This window comes from Phocoena phocoena, chromosome 14 (genome assembly GCF_963924675.1).
Source record: "Phocoena phocoena chromosome 14, mPhoPho1.1, whole genome shotgun sequence".
NCBI lineage: Eukaryota > Metazoa > Chordata > Mammalia > Artiodactyla > Phocoenidae > Phocoena > Phocoena phocoena.
The window spans coordinates 54,840,013-54,862,744 of NC_089232.1; the positions used below are offsets into that span (position 1 = coordinate 54,840,013).

The following is a 22,732-nucleotide window of genomic DNA, read 5'->3' on the forward strand; positions in this document are numbered from 1 at the left end:
ACCTACCAGTTGGGGTGCCATACTTCTCATGGCCCACAGGTCACAGTGGTCTGCCCCTACATGGTACCCTTCAGCAGTTAATCCACTTAAATTTAGCTTCTCAGTAACTTCTATAACTTTGTTCTCTGTAGTTCTGAAAACATTTTTTTGGCCTATGGGATGTTTTGTCTGAAAAGCATTCCTTATTAATTTAATTATCATTTTTTGGTGGTTGCTATATTTTTCTCCATTTCAGATGTTGGCTTAAGCCACATTTGTTTTCTGACAAGTACAAGGAACATCTGAGTCTTTGAGAAAAGTCAGAGATGCTTTTCTGAAGAATGATTAAAATAGATAACTCTTTGTTGTCCAAACGTCAAACAGAGATGCCTGTAGAAAGAATAAAGGAGTTGCCAGTCCTAGCCCATTACACGTAAAAATATTTGAGAATAGGGCTTTCCTGGTGCTGTTACTACAGCACTTCCTCCTGCCTGGCCATCCTAGAGGTTCAGAACTCCACCTGTCCTGTGGTTACTGGTAAATTCCATGACCCTTAGAGAATGGGATTAAAGGTTAGGAGTCTCCCTATACCATTCTGATCTGCTAACAATGGTTGGGTGAAAAAAAGGGACCTGCCATTCCATTAACGTGTAGAAACCCTGACCTCTGGTTTTAGTGATATGACTTTGATACCAGGCCAGGCCTTGAGCAAGATTGTCAAGGTGCAGATGTTCAGTTCCACTCAGGGCTTTTTTGAGTGCTCAGTTCTCCCCTTTGCCTATAAGCCAAACCTGTGCCTACTCCTTCCTTTCATACAGACATGTAAATGACCCTAGTCATTACCTTCCTTGGGGCTGTTTGTTGTGTTACACAGATACACATTTTGAAATAAAGTGAGGAATCTAGGTGATGGAATTTTAGGCCTTACATAAGGGAGGACCCAAAAGCAGAGATCGGAAGGTATTTCCCAATGCTGGTGAAATCACAGTTTGGGCAGCTATCTACTTGGTCTCCTTTTTACCATGGCCCTGCCTAGCTAGTGCTTTATTTGGAGGGCTTTTTTGCTTACGGCCTTCTGAATTTCCAGATTCTACCCAGGGGTACCTGAGGTTCAGTGTGTGGAATGAAATCATGTTTTCTGCATCGTGTGGCTTTTTTGCAAAGAGTTCTGGCATAAAAAGATACCTCTGACATCTGTCACCGATTTTTATCTCTCAGTTCCTAGAGGGGGGCCTGGCCAACTTAATCTCTGGTGCCAGATCTCTTTAAGACCATTTTCTGAATATGTTTTTGAGCAAAAGGAATGAGGAGTTCACCTCTTAATGGAATGCATTGACAAAGCAAGCTAGAAAAACAAAACTTGTAAGGACCAGCTTTTCTGCAGTGTTATCTGTTACTTCAGTAGGCCAGTTCAGGTCATGTTAGAACAAGTGATCTGTAGACAGCCTCGTTCTTAGGTGAAATTTCTGACAATGATGATAATCCATGGCCTATTGCTGCCATTCACTCTCAAACTTAGAATCCAATCAGTTAATAGATTAACTAAGTAGTTGTTAAACATCCATTGTATACCTAGCTAGCATGAGGTCTTGGATAAGAAGCAAAGTAAAGGAAAAAGGTTTTTCATCCTTGAAGAACTTATGATCTAGCTAGTAAGATAAAACCCATGCTGTGAACCTGACATACTGTATATGAACCACTTAATTGTATGGCAGATACACTAAGGACCAAGGTCCTGTAAACAAGGGGAGGAGCACTGGTGGGTTGGAGAAATTCAGAAGGTTTTCCTAGTAGCAAGGCAGGAAAAGAACGTGGGAATTCAGTTTACCATCCTGAAGACTTTAAGAAATCTCCCATGTTGGTTAGCAGCTCTTAAGAGAGGAAAGTCATACTGTTCATTCTGCAGACAGTGGGCTCTAACAAGCAGAAGACTGTGGCAGAGTTTTATGATTCATAACTTGAAAGTTATCCTAAAGAACTTTGTTTCCACTTGAATCAAGGATGACCCAGGAAATTCACAAAATAAATGGTTTGCTACTTAGCAGAAGAAACGGTCCACGGTGAATCTTTGGTAAACTTTAATTAAGAACAGTATTTACTCCAAGTGTTGCATTTCCAAGTCTTATGGAAATAATGAAGAGTAACGGGAAAATTATTATAAATGTAATAATATTTAAATTTTAAAATATTTTAATAATATTTTTCCTTAAGGAGCCTTTATTTCCTTAAACTTAATTATTTTCTCAAAAATGTAGCCAAGATGCTCAGCAGGCATTTTTAATGCTGAATTGAAGATTTGAGAGTACCAAGCCCCAAATGCCAGCTAATATGAAGTCATCTTCTCCTACCTGGTAGGGAACGTTTTAGAATCAAAACTGTATGTTTTTCTCTTTAGGCAGAAAAATCTGAATTAGGGAAGAGAGTATGAAGGTAAAGAAGAATTACAGTAGGCTTAAAATGAGACAAGAAAAATTCACGACATACCATGTTTTGATTATCTTTCTCTGATCGACGCAGTTTTTTTCCTCCCTCTCCTCTGGGCCTTGACCCTTACCAGTCTATTTATCATCTTCTTGTTAAAACAACCTGCATTAGTCACATCAGCTGCACCAGATCATTCACCCTCATACCCTTTGACTTTTTCCCTTTGGGCCTTATTTTCCTCACTCACCTTGAACATTGAGACTCTTGACTGCCTGTCTTGCCTCCCCTCCACACAGCGACAGCTACTCTCTTCTTCACCATTTATTCTTGTCTTTCACTTTATTTTGTGAGCGCTCTTCGTCACTAGGTCATCCATCCATTAAATGTATTTGCTGAGGGCCTACTTTGTGTCATTGCCATAACCCAAGGCCCTACTCTCATCACCTCTTAATTGCAAGAGAAAATAGAAGCCATCAGGCATGGACTGTCTCCGTGGAGACACCCACTCTGCCTACTACCATAGCTCTCTCCTTTGTTTTATAGCCAGACTCTTGGAAAAGGTTTTCTGTGTTTACAGTCTCCATTTCCTCCCCTCTTATTCCTTCCTTAAACCACTGCAGCCTGGATGCTTCTTCCACCACTTCACTGAAGCTTCACTGACAAACGTGAAATAGTAGTGACCTCTTCATTACAAAAGCCACTGGATGCTTTTCAGTCTTTATCTTTCTGAATCTTCCTCTGCTATTTGACACTCTTGCACACTGGCTTCTCCAGAATGCTCTTCCTCTGTGGCCTTGTTTGGCCATTGCTTCTTCCTCCTCTTTCAGGGCTCATTCCTCATGCTGCCTCCTAAATGTTGGTGCACCTCTTTGTCCTGCCCTCCACTCTTTTCTTTTTTCACCTTACGTGTACAGTCCTCACCTGGCTGGCAACTCACATACATTGATGAGTCAGTCCTAGATCTAGAACTTGTACAGAATCATAGATTCAACTTTCTGTTGGACAACTCCTTCTGCGTGTCCCATACACATCTAAAAGTCAGCAGTTTCCCCCAGGTAGTGCCTCTGCACACTGAGGTCTGAACAGCCATCTCTTAGGGCCTAGCACGACGCCTGCACATTCCCCCTGGCCAACTGGAGTCAGAGGACTTCAGGACTCAGGGTATTAGAGGATCCTTTCGGTATTATTGACTGTGTTCATAGGTACTCAATAACAAAAGAACATTGGGGTTTTTGTTTTGGGGTTTTTTTTAATAAATTTATTTATTTTTGGCTGCGTTGGGTCTTCATTGCTGTGCACGGGCTTTCTCTAGTTGTGGCGAGTGGGGGCTACTCTTCGTTGCAGTGCGTGGGCTTCTCATTGCGGTGGCTTCTCCTGTTGCGGAGCATGGGCTCTGGAGCTCTCGGCACGCGGGCTTCAGTAGTTGTGGCTCGCGGGCTCTAGAGCACAGGCTCAGTAGTTGTGGTGCATGGACTTCGTTGCTCCGCGGCATGTGGGATCTTCCCGGACCAGGGCTCGAACCTGTGTCCCCTGCATTGGCAGGCAGATTCTTAACCACTGTGCCATCAGGGAAGCCCAGGAACGTTGGTTTTAAAAGTCATTGACTTTTGATATCCCTTCAGTAAGTTTGAAATGATTTGCTTTTTCCTTTATACTGATGATCATCACTTTGAAGTAGCAAGTGGCAGGTGTTGGTAATTTTCTTTGGAGATGGAAAAGTCAGGGTCCAGAAGGAGTAAGCAGAATGTGTCCGCAGTCAAAAAGTGATTCGTTAAGGAGTCAGGGGTTGATTCGTTTACTCATTTACTCAATAGATAATTACTGTAAGCGTGATTGTGTGTCCGGCAGGATAGAAATACAGTGGAGCACCAGACAGATAAGATTTTTGGCACAGTGGGATATCCGTTGTGCTGTGTTGCTTCTTGGTGCCTATCATCTTTTCTCTGATTTTTTTCCATATAATTAATGATGAGTGATAATAATTAGCAGGTATTTACTATGGGCCAGACACTGTTTTAGGACTTAATGCACACTGATACATTTAATCATCATGACAACACTCTGAGGTCCCTAACATCATTCCCATCCTCCATCCTCCAGAGAGGGAAAGCTGGGCAGTGGGAAGTTTAGAAATGTGCCCTAGGTCATACTGCTAGGAAGTGATGAGGCCAGGATTTGAACCAGGCGATCTGGTCCCAGAGCCCGTGCTCCTCGCCACTCCCTTAGCTACGCTAGCTAGCGCTTAATACTACAATTCGCCCTTTTGCTCATGTTTACGATCCTCCATCTGTGGGGTATGACAAGCTAGTTCTCAATATGCCAAAATTAACCTGAAGTTTTAGATAACAAACACTTGGACTTACTTTGCTTTCTTGAGATATCTCTCCCCTGCCCCCCTTGGGCATTGCTCTAGCAGTGGTCTCTTCTTCTAATCTGAAATCAGTAGAAAAGAAAGAAGAACTTGCAGTTAAGGCCAAGTGGTTGTGACGGGTTGCTAAGTAAGACTGGTTCAACTGAATTTCTGAGATTCCTGAGAAACACTGAGGATTTCTTACAAAAGAAATTTTCCTTGTAATAGGAAATCGTGGGTCATTGCACAGTTATAAGTGTCTCAGCAAAGAAAACATGTGTCTTGAGGCTTAAGAAGCATAAAATCTTAATGAGATTATTTGTGGGCTGCTACTTAGGCATAATTTTTAAACTATTAGAACATATATTTTCCATCTGACTTTACCATCTTAGGTTTTTACTGTTGAAACTTAACATAATTTTGAAAAGCTTCAGGGTTGTTGAAAGAAAAAGAAAAAAAGTAACAAGCATTTATATAAACAAGTTGAAGTTTACAATGTACTTTCATAAACAGTAGCTTACTTGATCATCCTCTTTTTACTGTCTTAGAAAACAGAATCATAAGGATATCACTATATGTTGAAATTTTGAAAAATTGCCAACATTTTCTTATGTGGTAATCCTACACTTTAAAAGGATACCTTAAAAAGGCAAGTCTGAATCAGTGAAATGTTCAAATTACTGGATATTATGAAAGGAAAGTTTCATTACTCCAAATTATATGTAATATATCTAGGGAACTGCTTTTTAATGGGTGGGTAACAGTAGCATCTGGTTAACGTATTAGTTGTTAAGCCACACCTCGAGGCCTCTGAGATGGGTTGAAATCCCCCTTTTTTCCTCAGTTTTATATTTTTCATGTGCAGAGTTCCACCTCCCTCCTTCACCAACCAAAGGTTACTAGCCAAACCTGCTGGAGAGCACACTGAGAGTGAGATGTGTGAGATGTGCCCCCTGGGTTGTCTTTTTCTGTTTTGTTTCATTTTCCATCAGGGAAAATTCCTGGTCTGGGATATTTGTGTCCTGGCCACCAGTTCCCAAGAGATGGCCACATTTCTCCCAATTTTAAATGAAACTCTCAGTCCCAGAGGTAAACATTAGCTCGGCCTCAGTCTGAGTAATTGCAAAATCAAAATTAGGCAGGCCCACGTGAATGAGATTTTCTGTTTTGTCTCTGCAGTGTCCAGAGCATTAACAAAATGTCTATTTGTATTGAGGGTGCCTCTGTGTAAATAAGCCTGCTCCTTTTTGATTATTGCAATCGTACAGGAAAAGGCCATCTGTTTTGGTAGTAACTATGGAAATATATCTAGGTAGCCAAGGAAAAGCTGGATTGTTACTAAAGGATGTGTCACACCAACAAGAAAATAATTTACAAAGCAGTGGGTAGAAAATATTTTCAAACGCTGAAAAGTGAGTCACTTAAGCTATCTTTTTGGATGATGGGTGAGTAGTGCTGGTTTGTTTTTTGCTTGACTGTTTATTCATTTTTTTTTTCTTTTTTTCCAGAAGAATCTCTCTTTCCTGTAAAGCCAGAATTTAAGGCTCAGCTTCTTTTCAGCTTGGATAAAATGAAAAGTAAAATTCTTTTAATACTAATTATAACCTGCAGAAGTCTAGTGAAGAGAAACTTAAGAAATGTAATTCTTGTTTTCTAGCTGAGCTTCAATGCCATATAATTAATATAATTCAATCTCTTCTTACCCCTTTTTTTTCTGCATGATTTAAGATATCAGAATTTAATTCATAGCCAGAATGAAAACAGGACTTAGGAAAAACTTGAAAAGACTAGAGAGGGATTTGCATTCTGCTGCATGGTTGAACACGTCCCTAAAGTAGCAGCTTTAGAATGCCATGTCCTGATGGAATTCCCCATGGAAAACTGGCCAGTAGAGCGGTTTCCTAGCGCCCTCCCCCTAGTCTGCACCACTGTGAAGTGTCATGAGGGCCTGGGATCTGAACCTAGGGAGCTTCACAGGATTGCTCCACAGCCTGACAGAAGGGCACTGGTCTCACTGGGCAATCTGTTCTCTTGTTCATAAGCCCCAGGCTGTGGGTTTTGGAACTGGCCAGCCACCCTGGCTCAACCTTGGATAAATATTCCTGGGTTCTAAGTAGGAGGGGGAATTCAAAGCCCTGTTTTTCCCAAGTCCTTCCATAACCAGTCCATGGCATGTTATGAGGTCTGAGTGGTGTGGCCGTGTTTGGAGGGGGTTAGGGAACATGTTCTACTCCTAATTAATGTGTACACCGGTAATAACTCAGAGGGCCAGATTCTAACCCAGCTTCACCCCCAGGGTAGTTGAAATCTGTATGGAATGATTTGAGATGTCTTAAGCAGTGCCTTTTACCCACCCAGTTTTCTCAGATGCCTCTTCCCTTTTGAGCTGAATCTTGAAGTTTCACAGTTGGACTTTCATTCTTTAAGTATACGGTTTTGATCCTTCCTAAAATGGAAATCCCATGGTGAGATATAGTATTTTAAGGTATTATTGGTCATTTAAACCACAGTTTAAGTTTCTTTGATTTTGACAGGAAGAGACATTGGTTGGGTGCGGTATTAGAGATGGAATGAGGCTGACAGCGGTTGGGGATAGGGTATAGAATTTGGGACAGAGACAGATTGCACATTGCCTGGATGGGAACCGCAGTGGCTTCTTCCCCACCAGAATTTCCTCCCGTGCATTTAGTGAAACGGGGCATCCTATTTTCCATTTACCTCTCCCTGCTGGCACGGAAAGACTTGGAGGCCTTTTTACAGCTTTGACTCTTCCTCCTTCTAGATGTGGTTCCATTTCCGTTCCAAGATGAAAGCTTGTCTTTGTCCCCTCCCAGAATAGTTCCAGGCAGCAGAAAACAGTGAATCCTTCCAGATAAAAGACCTGCTGATAAAATACCAGATTGTTATCAGAGAAGCAGAGTGAGGGGAGTCCAGTCCCTACAATTAATTACCTAGTTACAGCTTTGTTTATATCCTGTTCATTTGGGGGCATGTTTTCCCTGGACAGTTTCTTGTCTGCGTTCTGGACGGCAGGCTGATGTTTGTAAAAATCCCAAAGGTCAGGGAATAGTGGGTTGCTTATTTTCTGAAAGGCTTAATGGCAAGGAAGAGAATATCAGAGTTTCTGCCTTCCACCTGGAAGGAAATGGCCAAATGCTTGGTTTGGGTGGTTCTTGCCTCACCTCCAGCATACAAACCCTAGTGTGTTGAATGAACTCTGATTTTGTATACTTATCCGAAAGGTTACCTGAAAATAGAATGACATTTATCTCTGTGAAGCCGTGAGTATTAACCAGTGAATACCTGGATATCAAGACACTGAGGCCAGAGTCTAAAATGCTCTAACACTGCTTGGTGAATGAGCTAAATGCCACTTCAGAATGTGTAAGTTTTGAACCACCCCCTATTTTGGGGCCTCTCACCTTCTGAGCTGGCCCACGCTCTGGAGTGTGTTTCTCCCAAGGCCGTTCTTACCTTTTGAGACGGACCACATTCTGTCCAAAGAATGTGTATCTCTAAATAAATCCACTTCTTACCTTAAAAAAAAGAAAAAGAGTGTAAGTTTTATGTTATGTATATTTTACCACAATATAAATGACTGAATGAATGAATGATACTTGCTTTCTGGCAGCTCCAAGTACTTTGGACACAGTTGGAAATACCATAGGTTTGGGCTACATCATCTGCCTTATATTGAACTTGATGACTGTTGCGTGTGAGGTATCATGCTTCCTTTTAAGAACTGTGAGACTGAAAGCACAGAGAACCTTAATGAACACAAGACAAAGAGACAAATTTTGCCACCTTCATAGGGACATATTGGCAAGTCTGGGATTGGAAAAGAGCCGTGTCTTGAAAATGATTGATTCTAAACCACTATAGCCACTCTCCTTCCACAAATGTAACAGAAGAGGGGAATGGGGTCTCTTGGTGGCTGGAATAGTAGTAACATCTATTGCTCTGATTCTCAAGTAGTGGCATTGAAATGCTCCATGACTAGTAGTAGTCATGGAAGTTAACTTCATCTGTATATATGCAGCCCTTGAGTGGCCAAGCACATGTTTCTTCACCAAATCAGACTCAAGTCTGACCTTACGTTTTCCTGTTAGGTTCTGTTCTCAGCCCAACCGATTTTTGCTATAAGACTGACTCTTGACCAGTGATTCAGCCAGCTTTTTCAGCCTCACTGGTCATGGGGGTTCTTTTTGAGGACTAGACTGTTGCTTTTTTTTTTTTTTCTGCTAAGCCAAGAAACTTCTCATACCTTGCAAACATGCTACCCGGTGATACAGCTGCTATGTGATGTCAGTGTAGAAAAAGAAAGTATGAAAATAGGTCTACTGCAGATCAGGAAACTTTTTTTCTTGTTAACCCCAAAAGCCCTAAACTCAGAACTCTGATTAAAAGGTACTTATTTTTTCATGTGTGTGTGTGTGTGTATGTGTGAGAGTGTGTGTGTGAGAGAGAGACAGAGCGTGAGCGTGCATATTCCTACCATCATTTCAAGGTAGTTGTGAAACATTCACCATGGTTTCAGCAATACCTTTCTCAATTTTAAATTTAGTATTTTCCTTAGAAAAGGCGAGAGGCTATAGGAATTTAGGAAGAAGAAGCTAAGGTAAATTTAAAATATAAATACTCACTTTGAGTGAAATCAGTAAAAACATGCCCTGACCTTCTAATACATAAGAAAAATTTTAATTAAAAAAGATAAAAGTTTTCTTTTAGGAAATAAAGATTTTGCCAGAATAGCATGAGTAGATAAAGCAGTCTGTTGTGAAAACTGCATCTTTAAAATTTCCACTTTAAAAAATAAGATTTCTTTGCTTTCTTCTTGACTAATGGTTTTGTCAGAACAATCATTTGAATAATAAATGAAATACTTTGAAGTATGTGAGGGAGTGGAGAACTTTTCTGTGCCTTGTACGAACTGGTGATACAGATTATAAACTAAATGATTCCACATTCCAATTTATCAAGGATCCAAGCCAAAGCCATAGAAATCTACCAATGAAATCATAAAAATGAATGGAAGTGATCCAGATTGTTTCATTTTCCTTTGAAATGTTGTTTGTATTAGATGTTAGCACCCAGAAGTTAAACAGTATTGAATTTCACACATAGCACTTCAGAAAAAAAAAAAATTATTTATTTGGCTGTACGGGGTCTTAATTGTGGCATGTGGGATCTAGTTCCCTGACCAGGGATCGAACCTGGGCCCCCTGCATTGGGAGCATGGAGTCTTAACCACTGGACCACCAGGGAAGTCCCATAGCACTTTCTTTTTAATCTTAGGTTAAAGGTTATATCCTTGGCATGACTGAAGAATGACTCATACAATTTGCACTGACTTTTTTTATTGATGGGCAAGGAAGGAAGTTGGGGAGTAATGTGATACTGAATTGATGCTAAATTTATTAATTGAATTTAAATGGGAATAAAGAATGTCACTTAATGATTTTATTTATTTTTATATTCATGTATATGCCCTCTGTGAAGATACTCTTGAATGTTACTTATGCTTAAAATGCAATATAAAATATCTCTCGGCCACTACCTGTAGCAGTGGGAATTAGCAGTGATTTTCCTCCTAGTAAATATATCAAATTGTATCACAGCCAAAACCTTCAGTCACATGGACATATTGGAGGATGTGACCCGAATTCTTTATTGACATGCTCCCCATCTTAAAGTACAGTTACCATGAAATTAATGTATTAAGCCTTAGTCACAACCCAAGGAAAGACTTAAAGGTAATGTGATTCTCCTTATAATTAGTAACCTAATTAAATGCTGGAAGGCTTCAACCATACAGTAATGTACCTTGCTTCTGAACAAAGATAATACCACAGCTGAAATTGTATACTTGTAACACTAGAATTTTTTTAATTAGTGGTAGGGTGTGTGGGTATGTGTGAGTGTAATCAGTTTTGTTTCATCTTCAAACTTTGCACAGCAGTCTCCATTGTGCATTCACTGGGACTATGTTAAATAATAGTGCACTAATTGGTTTCTGTTTGTTCAGAATTCAGCATGATTCAAACTGGGATGAGTTGAAAATTACCTGTTCACTATGGAATAAGCAAATTATGAAAATAAGCAAAAATAAAAGATATTAGGAAGCAGGTTCAATCTACTCGAGATGATGGATAAATCTGTTTTACCTTAATAACCACTTGAAAAATTCTACCACTAAATGCAGAGTTCATTAAAGCGGGCCCAACAGATTTGGCATTGCTTGGTTGAATGGTGTGAGTTGTCAAGTATAGGTAAGAGTTATAAAATTGAATTTCTTTTAGTATTTGTTATTGTCGTTCCACCCTGTGGTGGTAAAGATGTCTTATAGTTGGGGCATGCTAGGTTTTGCAGCTACCACGGGCTCTGGAGTCAGACAGACCTGACTTTGAATCCCGGCTTATCCATTCACTTCTTTTGTGAGCTTGGTCACGTCACTTACTGTCTCTGAGCCTGTCCTAGAAGAGCATGTGGAAGATTTGGAACATTGTCCTGAAAAAGTTTCTGTTTTTCAATTCTTATGCGATTGTTAGGATTTCAGTGTTTATTGATTTGATTCTTTAAGAAAGCACAAGGAGTGGTTCATTCTGGTCATAAAAGTTCAAAGGAAATTGCGGGGCTTGTTTAATATGAGGAAAGAAGATTTGGGATGTTTTGGAGATGCGATTGGAGGTTGAGAAGGCAGAACAAGACAGGATGTGTAACTTAACTTTTCTAATGTATGTGAAATGTTATTCTTAAAAAACAGCATTATTGCGGTGTAATTGATGTAAACTGCGCATGTTTAAGGTGTACCATTTGCTAAGTTTATACACCCATAAAACCACCCCCAGTGTCAAGATAGTAAACATATCTATCACCCACAAAAGTTTCCTTGTGCCCGTTTGTAACCTTCTCCAACAGCCCCGCCCCCGTCACCTGGCAACAGCTGTTCTAGCACTATAGATTAATTTGCACTTTCTAGAATTCATATAAATGGAATCATACATTATGTATTTTATTTTGCCTGACTTTTTCACTCAGCATAATAATCTTGACATTAATCCATGTGATTACACACATCGGTAGTTCCTTTCTATTGCAGAATAGTAGCCCATTGTACAGATATACCACTATTTACTTACACTCTCACCTGTTGATGGACATTTGTGCTGTGTCCAGTTTTGACTATTACAAATAAAGGTGCCAGAAATATTCATGTACAAGTTTTTGTATGGACATATGCTTTCATTTCTCTAGGATAAACGTCTAGGAGTGGAATGGGTGGGTTGTAGAAAAGGGTGTACATTTAACTATTTAAGAAACTGACAAATTATTTTCCAAAGTGATTGTACCGTTTTACATTTCCACCAGCAGAGGATGAGAGTCCCAGTGGTTCCGTATGCTAGTCAACACTTGGTGTGCTTGGTCTTTTTAATTGCAGTCTTCCTAGTGGGTATGTAGCAGTATATCGCCGTGGTTTCAATTTGAACGTCCCTAATGACTAAGGAGATTGAGCATCTTTACATGTGTTTCTTTGCCATCCATATATCTTCTTTGCTGAAGTCTTGGTTCAAAGTTTGACCCAATCTTTTGTTGGGTTATTTGTTTTCTTCTTATCAGAATATATTCTGGACGCAAGTCAAAAGACTGTTCCTTTAGGCAAAAGTTCATTTATTTCCCTGTCATGTAGAACCACAAAAACAAAATTAAGTTGCAGTAAGAAAAGCGTAATTATACTTAAGGAAGTACTTTTTGACTGTGACACGAATGTGGGCACTGGGGCAACCAAAGAAGGATGTAAAACTTTCCCTGAAGGCAGTGGTCTGTTTGGATGCTGTAGGGATGCTGATGTATGGCTTAATCTACCTAATTGCAGTCTTCATTTGAGATAGGAATCTTCCCTGGGGTGGGTCTGTTACTAATATCTCAGTATTCTTTGCTCTTTTGTGCTATTTGTTCAGGCCATAAAAGTGCAATTTCTTGGAATTTTTCAAAACTTTCCATGTACTTCATGGGTTTAAAAAATTTATTCTTTCTGATTTTAGCTTGAAGTGTTGCTGTGAAACCTGAGGAGGGTCATTCAGGAGTATTAATTAACTTTAGCAAAAATAAATTGCAGTGTTTGGAGAGTAATCAAATTAAAAGAAATGCTCAAATTTCTCTCATCTAGCAGTAGCACAAATCACTGTTTTAGCTGATGGTACTGGGAAGATTCATTCAACTCTCTGTAGAGGCAAAATAATTAACTGGATTCTAGAGAAGAGGTTCTACCTGATTAAAGGAGTTGGGGCTGTTTTAGCCCACGGAAGGGAAGAGTAAGGGGTGATTTAATGACAGGATTCCATTATAGTCAGTGAAGGGTTTTCCTGTGTATAGAAAACACTGGTCATTTGTTCTCCAACTCTGGAAAGGCTCAAACTAGAGAAAATTGGCTCCCGACTATAGAAAGATTGAGTGTGGTTTGTATTAAACGTAAAAGTTCTATTATCAGCATCAGTATTGTTATGAGATTAAGCAATGGAGCAAGTCAAGAGAGGTCATAAAGATATTTTAAAATAAAAATATAGCTATCTGCCTGAAATGTTTAAATGTCCATTGAATTATAGGATTTTGTTTTTGAAGAAGACTTTCAAGATCATTTATTGTAATCTCCTTTTACAGATGAGGATGTGAAAGGATATTATGTAATTTGCCTATGGCCACATTTAGATACTAATATTTTAATTTGAGGATGTTTTAAAAGTAGTCTGGCTAAAGAGGCATCAAAGGGACCGTGTAAGAGTTTCTGCTTAGCAGTAGGTTTCCCTCCACCAAAATACTCACTTAAAGCTGATAACGATGTGTATTATTTTTTCCTAAGCCCATGAAGATCCTGCCAGTGTGCTGACCTGTGTCTGTTGTCTTTAAAAATGTTAAAGATTCTTATTCTTGGACATTTTGAACTTGTCTCTAGATAAATACTATACTTCAAAAGACTGTAGATGATTTGACCCGAGGTGGTCAATATTGTTAGAGGACAGCAGAGGACACTGCCACAGCCTTTGGCGAGCCTGTCCCAGTCTAATACAGGGTTCCTCAGAAACCTTTGGCTGCCGGCTGAGCTACAAAGACTACAATTTCGTGGACGACTATTTCCTGGTGACTAATTTGCCTTCCTTAAAGATAGTGCATTATAAAGCTTTTGGTTTTATTTTATTAAGCACTAGTTGGAGCAGTAGGAAATACATTTAGGCCACCAGTTCATTGTGTATGGGATCTGCAAAAATGAATTCTAACCATTGGGATTAATGGGATAAATTGTACATCCATTACCACAACAGAAAGAAATAGGCACAATGCACATTATTTGATTGTGGGTACATTTTATTTGGTAACTCATCGTTCTATACATGTTCCCACTAGACCGTCTAGAGCAAAAACTGACATATGTGTATATAGTTTTATATACTTATTTCAGAGGGTTTACGTGAGTACTGAAAGTGAGATAAAATATCTGAAAGTACCTAGCACATTGCCCGACATCTGGCAGACACTCAGTAAATGTTCCCACCTTCCTTTCCCTTTCCCCTCCTTGAGTTTTAGCATGAGTATTGGAATCTCTCAGAAATGTAACAGATTCTTGTCAAAAGGGAAGTTCCTAAAATTGTTCACATTTAAAAGTGTTTATTTAAAAATGTTAAGCACTCACTTGACTCACAGGATGCTTAGATTTTGCAAGATTTTAATATCTTTTCAGAAAGAGTCACCTGAAAAGTCAAGTTCTATTATTCCAGGAAAGATGTACTTAGCACCTATGATTTGTCCACCCAGTATTGGGCTAGGTTTAGGGTGCTTTCAATGCCAGAATGAGAAATTTACATTTAATGTGGTGATAAAGAGTTGTCGCAGGTTCTGGAACATTTGAAAGCTAAAGAACAAACAGAAGAAAAAAAAAAAAACTCTTAAAAACGGGACCAAAATTATTCCTTTTCAAACCTTCCCCCTAAATATACATAGCTTAAAAAGAAGAGAGTAAATTTTCTCCATACCTTTGTGTAGTTTCTTAAATTGACCACCCAGTCCTGGGTTTATGAACTGAAACCCACTCACTGTGAATATGGAACCGCATGCCCTAAAGGTTAATGGGGTGCGTTTCAACTGTGTGAAGTCACTTAGAGAACTTGGCCTTTGAACAGTGACCTTCACCACAAGGAGACTCAGCACGCTCAGGACCGTTTTCTCCAACCCACCCACTACCTGCAAGGAAAGGAGAAGACATGCGGAGGCCAAGGTGTTACGATCAACTCCCTTAAAGACTCAGTGGCTGTCTGTGTGTGTTCGTCTCTTGGTCTTTAGTGGAGCAGGGGCAGAAACAACGGGAGGGTTTTGCTATTGAGAGGAATGTGTAGCTCTTTCCCTCCGTCTGCACAAGTTGCAGCCCTCAGCTCCTGCCCTGCACACAGCTTATCCCAGCTTGAGAGCCCTGAGGGCAGATCCAGAACGCTTTTCCAGCTGTCTGTGAGGAGGCCAGTAGTATGTGGCTTGTTGATCCAAGGTCAGAGAGGAAAACCCACAGATGGACGGGGAGGGAAGATCATGCCAAAATTTCAAACTAAGTCTAGTGGTTATTTTCATTATGTGGGAGAGTTTTATACCGTTTATGTTAGATTTTTTTTCCCACTTTATATTACTCCATTTTATTTTGGGTAAAAAGACTGAAAGTAATGATTCCCTTTTAATCTCTAGGGCCTCCAACGTCTTTGTATTTATGTTGCTGTAAAGTCTTTTCCATGTTTTTCCGAGTCAGGGAAGAATCATTGTTAAGGTATAACTACATTTCAGTGCTCCAGAGGAAAAAAACCTTCTTTCCAGCTGTCTGGACAATTTGGTTGGAATCTGAAAAATTCAGTTTCAAATTGTATCTGTTATTGTCTAGTCACAAAATAATGAAAGCATGAAATGAAATTTCAGATGAAATATAATTTTCATACTCTTATGTTTTTTCAAAACTCTATGATTTGATATCAGCAAGTAACCAGGGATTAGCATTCAGAAAGCATCCTTTCATTTATTTAAAACACGTTTGTAATTCTAAATAATTAAAGAGCATTATTCAAAGATCTCTTCAAAGTAAGCACCACACTGGATACCTTCCCGCTTGTCCCTGTAGGAAAATTCCCTAGCTTTATTTCCTAACACCTAAAGGAATGGTATGAATGCAACTAGCCGTTGCCATTGCATCCAAGACCCTGTGTCCTTGCCACATATGTGGCTGAGTGCTGTGCCCAGTTCTTACAGGGACAGGTGGAGGGATGTCAAAGTGATGGAGGCCAATTCCCAACTCCTGGCAGCTGCCATTTTCACCCTTTTGGGATTAACAGCCTGTGGCTAGTCGACCTGAGGAAAACCTTGGTAACTTGGAGGCAGAATGGAGGTGACCTTAAAAGGATGCACCTTCTACAGCTTAGACTTTGGTTGGGATGTCCCAGGGGGTTACACATTGCCGTTCTCAGATATTCTGTTTTGGCTTATTAATTATTTTCAGCATTTCTTCATAAAAATACTTTTTAAAGGTCTTAACATATTGATTAGAGTTAACTTGTAAAGAGCAATTACAGCTTTGAGCTGCCAGTAGATATTTAAACTAAACACGCTACCTGCAGATACATATGTATATTTTTGCCGTGAAGGCTGGAAATGTGCGATTTTTAGCTTAGCTACTGTCTACTGCTCTTATTTCTCCTTCACTATCCAAACCAAGGATTCTTTTTTAAATCAAACTTCAGAAGTCCTGAACCCATTACCCTTCCAAGAAATATATTTGAATAAAGAAATCCATGAGCTGTGCAGAGGGCAAGATTACAGTAAATGCAACTTCTAAGTGCTAGCGGTTTGAGTTGCAGGAAAAGGAACAAGTAGTTCAGGTGGTGGTAGGTCCTTTGATGAACTGAAAATCGGTAGAGGAAGGACAAGTAGAGAATCTGGCAACCGTGGCCTCACTGAACTCACCTGAGAATGTGTAAGAACGGCTTAAGGAATAACACTCATAACAAAAACATACTTCATAGTGACAGGACACGCTGAACTGTTTTTTCAAATTCACTGGTACAGCCTTATTTTTTTAGTGGTTTCTTTCTTTTATGCATAAACATGTACCACACGTGTACATGTTTCTGAAGGCAAGATTGAAACCAGGAACCACACACGATAAAAAGGAAAAAGAAACCTTTGGTGAAACGGCATTAGAAACAGCATTAGAATTGACAGAAAGTAAAATCTGGGCCCTGGACCTGAGGAATAAAGTCAGCGGGCCTCACATAAACAAGTCAGTTGGCCCCAAACTCAATCTTCCTTCTCTCCTTTCCAGCTCCTTTGGTGGGGAGGGGGAGGGGCAGGCCTTTGTGAGCACTGAAGCCTGTTGGATACAGCAAGGCTCTGTGTCCTCAACCAGTTGTTGAGATAGAGAACCCTAGAGAGTTTGTACGTGTAGATCACGCTTTTCAGTTTGAAAGTTATTCCATCTACTAGGTTCAATAATAGCTACCATTTATTGGTCATTAACTTATAGGCGTTGTGTTTTATATGCATTATCTCATTTAAGCTTCACAACAGCCTATGAAGTAGTTGCTTTTCCCTGTTTTACAGATGATAAAAACTTAGAAGGTTCACTGACCTGTCCAAGGTCACCCACTAGTAAGCTTTAGGACTTGGACTTAAACTTAGGTTTGCTGGATTCTGGAACAGGTTCTTAACTCCTGTCTTCTGTGCTATATTATTCAGAACTATAAAGACCCTGTTTCTGTTCTCAAGATCATTTTGGTCTAATAGAAAACAAACTTATGGTTACCAAAGGGGAAAGGGGGTCGCAGAGGGATAAATTAGGAGTTTGGAATTAGCAGATACAAACTACTATACATAAAATAGATAAACAACAAGGTCCTACTGTATAGCACAGGGAACTATATTCAATATCCTGTAATAAACATAATGGAAAAGAATATGAAAAAGAGGGGATATATGTATATGTGTAGCTGATTCATTTTGCTGTACAGTAGAAACTAACACAACATTGTAAATCAACTATACTTCAGTAAAAAAAAATATTTTTTTTAAAGATTGTTTTGATCTGGCCAACATGATACCTGAGGGCTCCTGTGGGGAATGCAAATGGGATGTGACCCCCAACCCTGACAGCTGTAAGCATGCCATTGCGGTGACAGGGCACGGCAGAGAAAAGGATTGACTCTGACCAGAGGAAATGCAGTAAGATTTTTTAAAAGAAGTGATACCTGAGCAGAATTCAGAGGATGAAGAAGAGTTCCCCAAGTGTACAAGGGTGAAAAGGCCATTCATTCCAACAGATGTGAACTGCAGTGTGCAAAGGCACTAAGGATGAAGCAATAGTTGGCTTGACAAAACATATATAGAAAGTTTTTTATATATGTATATATAGTATAACCTGTAGCCTCAGCCTACTCCTCCCTACCTAGCCTTCAGAGATGTCCTGCAAGGTAGGGTTGTCTCAGCTTTTAAGATTGTCAGTAGATGACTATTCCCCAAGAGCAGCTGGCCAGTGCTGCATGAGAAACAGACCATAATGGCAGGCATTCTTGAGTAAATTGAGTGAGGGACTTGGAGGTAGGTGAGACATAGCTTCTTCAAACTCAGCTCAGCTCCTAAGATGCCTAGGGGAACATTGATCATGTCAATGAAGGAGAGTAGAAGGGGACATTGGCTGGGTCCTTGAAATCATTCTGAGACTTTGCTGAAGACTCTCACTCTGGTTCTCATAGAATGGGGGCCTCACTCCAGGCCACCGGGCTCTACAGATTCCCCTCGGTTCAAAAGTACCTCTCCCGCATTGCCTAATAATGTTCTCTCAGCCATTCTGCCTTGTTGTGAGAATTAAATGATGTAATACGTGCAAAGCTTTTAACACCAGGTCTGGCCCTCTGTAGATGCTTAGTAAATGGTAGTTACTATCAGCATCATCTTTATTGTTCTGCTTCATGTTTTACCAATTAGGGACTGGTTGGTTCCATAAATCATTCATACCTCAATGTGATGATTAGGTTGAACAGGTTACTTTGGAAATATTTGGTGTTTTCAAGGCTGAGGATTTTGAGGCAACTGCATTGTAAAGTCTTAGACTAAATTTTGCAGGTGGACAAACCCTAATCAGAATACAGGATCTGCCACTTGCTAATTTTATGACCTAAAGTATATTAGGAAACCTCACTTTCCTCATCTTAAAGTAGGGATGCTGGAGACCTTATAATGAGGATTTAGTGAAGTAAATAAAATAGTGTGTCTGAAGTACATAGCCAGCCCTGGGACACAGTAGTCATTTAATAAACCTCAATTCCCTTGCTTTTGACTGCATGCCCTGGGGGGGCAGTGTGGGTTCGTGGACGGAAAGACACAGGGGAGGGCACCTCTTTCTTGCCAAACTCAAATGTTCCTTCTGCCTGACCCCACTTAGTCACAACTGGACCATGATCTCCCAGACCACCCACCCTCCTCTCTGGGTGTCCCACCTCAGTCTTTCTACAACAGCCTACATTTACTTCTCATGTTCCTGAAAAGCATTGGCTGATTGGCCTGTATTTCCCACTAGACTCTAGATTCCCTGTGGCCTGGGCAGTGACATTTCTCTCAGGTTCCTAACTCAGTGTATGCTTTTGCTAGGCACTCAGTGGGTGTCTCCATGCCTAACCTACAGGTATGAGTGATGTCCAGCCACTTACCTGTGAAATCTTTCACTGGAACAGATTCTGAGGGTAAATATAAGAGAGAACCACCTGGAAAAAAAGCTTAGCCACCACGCTGTGAAAGATGATCTCAGAAGAGGGGTCTTTCCCTGCTCAGAATACTATATTCTAAAATTTCCAGGGTCTGTCAGGGTTCCTGAAGTCCAAAGGTGTATATCGCCGTCATTTGAAGTTCCTTTATCTCCTCCAGAAAGTGATTCCAACTCTCCCTCCTGTTCTCTTTTCTGTGCCCTGCGCACCCTTGTATGTCTCCATGGGTACTATGGCCTTGTGATCATGAGGCTGTCTGGCTGGCTGCCACTCTAAACCGATGCTTCCCTGTGACAGCACCCTGCTCTGCATTGCCACATCTCTAAAGCAGAGTGCTTACCTGCCCACCACACTGTGTGCAAAGGAGCAACTGGGGATTCTTGACCTGGGTCTGGAAACACAGCCCCAGGGGGTTTGAATGTGCATCACGGACCTCCTAAAATTGCATGGGAAATTATATGTGTATGTTCATAAATCTGCTGCTCTTGTGAGAGAGTCCGTGGTTTATGTTAGATTCTGAAATATTTTCACGATCCTACAAATGTTAAAAAAAAAACCCACTAATTTAGAGATTTTTTCCACATACTTGTAAATTCAAGCTTATGTTTTCATTAGCTGGCAGATATTTTTATGCTCCCCTGATATCCAGGTGTGAGCTACAGCTTGGAATAGCTCGTGAGCTCCGCGCGGAGCCATGGATGGTAGTTCTGGCCTGGACACTGCTGCTTACACATCGTGGAGGGTCCACTTAGCCTTTCTGAGCTGCATTTTACTTTTCATCTGTTCACTGACGTTTATAATGCCCTCACGTCCTACAGGAATGCTGTATAGTCAAGAGATAACAGATGTGCAGGCATTTTATAAACTGCCAAGGGCTGTACAATGTAGGATGCAAGTATTACTGTTACACATGTGTCATTTTTCATGTTACACAGTGCCAAGAACACAGTAGGCAGTTGATAAATATATGATTAAAACTACGTGGAAAGGGTTTATTGGAGTGAGAGGGCTACAGGTTTAAGGACACCAGTGTCTGTATGTCTTGCAGATCCTGTGAACGATCTAGTATTTAGGCCTAGAGCACAGCTAGGGATACAGAGGAAATGCTTTTCAAACTATGGTAAAAGAAGAAATGACCTTTGAGATTCCAAATCCGTTTGCTTTATTTTCCAGAGGAAATTGACACTTAAAAGAGTAGAAGCTGCCCCCACTTCTTTCAGGAGGGCTCCAGCGTCCTCCTCATCACTTTATAATGGAGGCCAAAAAAACCCCAATCCTCCTTGCCATCATATTATCAATTTATTGTCTTTTCTTTTTTAAATGGTACAGCATTCAAACCATAGTCTTAATTCTCTCATTGGGGCCACAGAGAGGCCTGCCATTCCTAGACTATGGTGATCCTGTACTAACACAGGCATAATGCATTATGAAAACTTTGTATTTCCAAAGTACCTTCCTTCTTGGAATGTTCTTATAGACACCACCTCACTGGGGATAGATTATTGCCACCACTGTGACCTTGACAGATCCACAGAGGTTACTGCAACTTGTCCAAGTCACAAACCTTGGTGTCCAAAGCAGGATGAAAATCTAGGCGCTCTGATTATCTGTCCTTTTAATCACCAGATCTGTGTCCCTGAAGAACATCTCTGCTTGATTTTGGTAACTTTGCAGAATTAAACTAGAAGACTCTATCTTTGGGAAAGAGAGATTTTAGCTTCAAATATATTACACTTAGGGCTGAAAAGACTGTTTATATCCCCTCACACTACACGCCACATACACCTGGAGAAAAGCTAAATCTCATGAGACCCTCTCCCTGTCCCCAAAGACTCACAAAACAGTAACCTGGAAATGGTTTTTTTTTTTTGCTTGATAGTTGTGTGTGTGTGTGTGTGTGTGTTGACTAGACTCTATCCTTCCATTTAAACAATTTGCAATAAGAGAGGAGTTTGAAATTACATTTAGTCATTGCTTTAGAATGAATGGTACTTAATTAAATATTACTTTAAAAATAGGCTTCTTCTCTTTTTCTGTAATTGCATTACTTTTTTGAGGGGAGGTTTTGTTTTGCTTTTTAAACTGATTGTGTGCATTTGGAAAGTACCCTAGTACAGGGTATCTGAAAGCAGAAAATTCTGGCACTTTTCCCACTTTCCATTCTTTCTCCGGTATAGATGCCAGATTCCTTTGGGAAATCATCATTTGCAAAAGGTCAGGAGCAAAAGGAGGGGTATTCTTTAGTATACAGTTGCTGCTAATTAGAAACTAAACATCTGTAACCATGTCAGAATTATTTGTATTTGAAAAGAAACATTTATACACAAAAGCCTTTTCGGTAACATAAAACACACTATAACACAAAGTATGTATGTCGAAGGGGTGGGGGACAGACAGCTCAGGAAGCTTCCGACAAATGACTGTGCTGAGTGAGGTCATTTGCTAATTAAATCTCAAAGCTTTTTCAGAGTATTTTCTTTTCTCCATCAAGTGAATGTTTCTCACTCCCCAGCCCCCCAGCCCCCATGGGCCAAAGCAAACGTTTGACTGCATTTGCCAGCTACAGATCAAACATTTAATCATTTTAAAGGAAAGATAAGTGAGAAAATGGGTGAGTTGGCAAAACCCAGTCAAAAACCACTGGGAAATCTCTAGCTACCTACTGTAGCCGTAGCCTTCAGTGTCTTCTCATAACATGTTGTAAGGAGAGTTCTTCTCCATCCTGAAAGTGTGTGCTGATTGCCCCACCTCGGACCTACTGTCTTAGGGTAAAAAACGACACAATGTTTTGACTTACCCTGTACCTCTTTCTTCTATCTCCCTATTTCCTCCTACCTGCCCTTCTCCCCATGGTGAAATTCTGCTTGCATCGTTACATTTGTACAGAAATTATATCTGTACTTTATTGTTATATTAATATAAATGTCAGTGATAACTCTGAGGTGTTAGAAACATTTCAGTCATAGGGCTTTGTCTCTACATGCTAAGCCTAAATGGCCACATGGGCCTAACGGCCCAGATCTTACCGTAATTTTTTCTTGGACTATTGATTAATTTTGGAAAAAAACAAGAGGCCATCTCTTTCCCCTGCAGAGTCTGCTATCTTCTCATCTTCCCCATTCTTGTCTTGTCATCTAAGACATTTATATAAGTTTTGTTTTGTTTTGTTTTTTGTGGTACGTGGGCCTCTCACTGCTGTGGC

General features: G+C 40.2%; 1 protein-coding gene and 1 non-coding gene across 2 annotated transcripts in view; one reads left to right on the top strand and one right to left on the bottom strand.

Moving 5' to 3' along the window:
• THADA (THADA armadillo repeat containing) overlaps positions 1-22,732 on the top strand; it is a 311,584-nt gene that overhangs the window by 140,624 nt on the left and 148,228 nt on the right. The gene's annotated exons all lie outside the window — the stretch shown is intronic.
• TRNAW-CCA (transfer RNA tryptophan (anticodon CCA)) lies at positions 9,946-10,018 on the bottom strand. The gene has a single exon. It is a non-coding gene; the product is annotated as a tRNA-Trp (tRNA).